The sequence below is a fragment of the Alligator sinensis genome, unplaced genomic scaffold, assembly GCF_000455745.1.
Source record: "Alligator sinensis unplaced genomic scaffold, ASM45574v1 scaffold241_1, whole genome shotgun sequence".
Lineage (NCBI taxonomy): Eukaryota > Metazoa > Chordata > Crocodylia > Alligatoridae > Alligator > Alligator sinensis.
In genome coordinates, this window is record NW_005841894.1 from 3,850,380 (window position 1) to 3,854,726 (window position 4,347).

At 44.6% G+C, this 4,347-nt stretch overlaps 1 pseudogene; it reads right to left on the reverse strand.

Annotated features, from left to right (window-relative positions):
* Window positions 1-91: 91 nt before the first annotated feature.
* On the reverse strand, window positions 92-279 carry LOC112549322 (annotated as a pseudogene).
* Window positions 280-4,347: the final 4,068 nt, after the last annotated feature.

Below are 4,347 nucleotides of genomic sequence, written 5' to 3' on the forward strand. Positions count from 1 at the left end.
GCCGGGCCCGCGCCCCCGGTGGAAAGGGCGGGGCAGGCGCCAGCGCCACTGCTGCAGGCGGGCCTCCACTCCCTCCTCGAGGCCGTCCCAGAAAAATATGGAACGCTTCACGAATTTGCGTGTCATCCTTGCGCAGGGGCCATGCTAAAGAAAGAAAGAAAAGCCTGCAAGCTCTTAGGCTGCATGCTCTTGGGACTCCGGGCAACCCAGTGTCTGCACCGCAGGCTCCTTGCTTCTCTGTTTGAACTTCTATACAGGTCAGTTTTTCCCCTTAGGAAAACAAACCTGGGAGAGTTGTTTTGGATGATTTGAATGTGGTGCACTGCCATATATATACACATATATTATAGGACTTACTTATTAGAACTAAGGTTTATACTTATTGTGCAAGCCCACTGAATAAAATGGGGTTGGGTCAGATGTCATCAACAGAATTTTACTATTTTTTGTTCTTAAGTAATTATGCATAACATGCACACAAGACAGAACAGCTTGATTTTTAGATTCCCAGGCTGACTTTGGAATTTGGCAGGCAGAAAACACTACCTTTATACTTGCAAACTGAACTCATGTAAGTGGAAACCAATGAGACAAAACACAAAAGTCCCCACACCACCTCCGTTGCTGTTTTTATAGAGTCACTTCTCAAAGCAAAACAACACTTTAAGCCACAGAATGTAACAGAATATACATGCCTAATGTTACAAGAAAAGGAAAAAGCCAAACAATATACAAGCAAAGAAAGTATTACCACAAGATCAATATGAGTCACCAATGTGATGCTGCAGCCAGCAAAGCAAATAAAACTCTGGCTTGCATCTACCAATGCATCTCAAGGAAGACCCAATAAGTCATCCTCCTGCTTTACTCAGCCTTGGTGAGGCTGCAGCTGGAGTACTGCATCTAGTACTGGGCTCCACACTTTAGAAAGGACAGGGAGGAGCTTGAGAGAGTCTAGAGGAGAGCCACATGCATGATTAGAGGTCAAGAGAGCAGGCCTGAGAGACATGGGACTCTTCAGCCTGGAGAAGCGAAGGCTCAGGGGTGACTTGGCAGCAGCCTATAAGTACATAAGGGGTGTGCATCAGGAACTGGGAGAACATCTGTTCACCAGGGCATCCCAAAGGAAGACAGGATCTAATGGTCACAAACTGCTGGAAGACCAATTTAGACTGGACATAAGGAAAAACTTATTTATTGTCTGAGTGTCCAGAGTCTGGAATAGACTCCCCCATAACTGATGCAAGCACCTACTCTGGATACCTTTAAGAAACGCTTGGATGATTATCTTGCTGGGGTGATCTGACCCCAGCTGACTTCCAGCCCCTTGGGCATAGGGCTGGACCCAATAATCTCGCAAGGTTCCTTCCAGCCCTAATGTCTATGACTCCATGACAGCTCTTCATGAGATATCATACATATTAGCCGCTCTTCAACCAACCCTCCCCCCACAAAAAAAAAAAAAAAAAAAAAAAAAAAAAGAGTGTAGCTCTCACTTCATTGTCTTTCTGTGCCTGTCTATATTTAGCTACAGCCCTGGTACCTCCCCAGTTCCAGGTAGGCAAGTGAGTAGATGTCTCCACTGTTCACACTGAACCTCAGGAAGCAAAGTCTTTAACAAACTATTTACTCCTGACTTTATGCCTAGCTGAAGTATTGGTGTAAATTACCTCTACATTGCCACAGCTAGACCCTGTTATACACACCAGCTAGGAGCAACCACAGGTATCTCCACTGTCATCCTACAGTCTAGACCAGAGATTCTCAAGCAAGGTACCACAGCACCCTGGCATGCCATGAGATCCTTTTAAGCATGCTGTAGCAGGTGCCATTCAATACAGAAGCTATGCAATGCATTAGCATTATTCAACCCATGGGTCGCGACCCAAAAGTGGGTCACAAAAAGATTTTAAAGGGTTGCGGGGAGATCTGAGGGAAACACTGCAAGGCTGATGGAGCTGGCACACAGCAGGGCAGAGTGGCAAGAATGCAGCAGGGCAGTTAAAGCAGCAGGAGTGAGAGGGAGGGAGCTGGATGCAGCAGCTGGAGGAGAAGGGGGGGACAGACAGACAGACAGACAGACAGACAGACAGTCTGTCTGGGACTGGGAGGAGTGGGTCATGGCAAGCTGATAGTTATGCTAATGGGTCCCAGTGTGAAAAAGGTTGAGGACCACTGCAATATGCAGCTGCAGCAGGCTTCTATGCAAACAGATAAGTTCTTGCTCCTCCTCCCCCCACTTTCTAAATTGGGGTGCCACTACATTCAGAAAAGTTAGGGAAGTATCTGCTTTGAATCTAAAGAGGTTGAAAACCAGTAGTCTAAAAATGCCTCCAGACAAGCAAACTGATTGAGGTTGGTGACAATGACAGAAATAAGAGTATAGGAATGCTAGTTCTCAAATATGCATCCCATTCTTTTCCTCCTCCACCACCCCAACTCAGCAGAAGTACTTTCCATATGGCCTGGCTTGGGATTAGCATTTTAATGGGAGAGAGACTGCCATGGGAGTATCAACCTTCAACAGCAGGTCTACAGACCAACATAGTCCAAGATACTTCTAAATAGACCTGGGAAGGAATTTTCCAGTGACACACTCTGACCTTGGAAAATGCCATTTTACTGAAATCAAAACCACTCACAAAGAAAGATCAGATTTAAATAAACTTCCTGTTCTGAAAAAATAAAGTCTTGAAGTAGCTGAAACATGTTTAAATGAGAAGGTTGAGGGGTGGGAGGGGTTGAAAATGGCGCTGTTGTTTACAAATTAAAGTTGATTTATAGTAAGGTGAAAAGAGAACTAAAAATCAAAACAGGACAAAGTAATTGAATCAATCCATTTTTGTTGCTAATTTTCAATTTAAGAAACTGAGATTTCAGCTTGGATATGGACAGGGAAAAAATCAAAATACATAAGAGATGATCTCTTTGGGCAGGAAGATAGATTACATGAAGTAATAAGTAGTTTATATCTCTAATTTGAATTACTCTACAGTTCCTCTGATGGCAGGATTCTTACCAAACCCCATATGAAAACATTCTCTTCAAAGTGACAGATAGAATACAAAACAAACAAACAAACCAAAACTCCAATGTAAAGGCTATAAAGTGTTAATAAATACAAGATTTGCTAAACTATCTGTCAGGGACACAAAAACAAAGAAGCAAAGCTTAAGAAACTAGAGAGACTACCAACTAAAGAGAGAGAGAGAATGACTGTAAATACTGGGTAACCAGGCTTTTCACTTTTATGACTATACACATCTATGTAATACAAACCCATTGGACACAGAACTGCACTCTTTAAAGGGAAGCATTGGATAACACCATAAAACTCCAAGAGCTTTTCAATTGCTTTACACTTCCTGCCTGATATTAAAGAAAGGTAAATAAAGGCTTGATCAAAATATAGCATTAGCTGAGCCTAACGCACTGAAAACTGAATTGTGAGTTTCAGCAGCATTTGGCAGAAGTGATGGGATGAGATTATTTCATATATAAATATACATGGTGGAAGAGACTTATCTTCAGAGACACTGAACACTACGGATCCCCAGCACATTTGTAAATGGACTAGGGTTACCATATATCCAAATTTTTCATAGATTCGGAGTTTGTTAGGGGCTGGAAGGGACCTTGCAGATCATCGGGTCCAGCCCCCACCTCCCCAGCTCTAGGCAGGAAGACAACTGGGGTCCAGTGACCCCAGCAAGGTGACTGTCCAGTCCTCTCTTGGAAACCTCCAGGGTAGGTGACTGCACCACCTCTGGAGGGAGTTTATTCCCCAGTCTGGACACCATGACTGTGAAGGAGTTTTTCCTGGTATTAAGCCTGAAGCAGCCTTCCAGGAGTTTATATCCATTGATCCTGGTCTTCCCCTGGGGTGCCCTAGGGAACAGTTGTTCACCAAGCTCCTGATGCACTCCTCTGATATAGCGGTAAGCCACTATCAAGTCCCCTCTCAACTTTCTCTTCTTTAGGCTAAAGAGGCCCAGGTCCCTCAGCCTTTCCTTGTATGGCTTGCCTTGCAAGTCCCTGATCATGCAGGTGGCTCTTTTCTGGACCCTTTCAAGTTTTTCCACATCCTTATTGAAGTGCGGCTCCCAGAACTGGATGCAGTACTCCAACAGTGCCGAATACAGTAGGAGTATCACTTCCTTAGTTTTATATATCGGTTGATGCATGCCAGTATGTTGTTTGCCCTGCTGACCACCACCTCGCACTGACGGCTCAAGTTCATATGGTGGTCAGTCATTACCCGTAGGTCCCTTGCAGGCTGGGCGACCCCAGGAGATGCTGCCCAGGGAAGTGGGGGCATGACAAGGGACTGTAAGTCAGGAGTGAGGG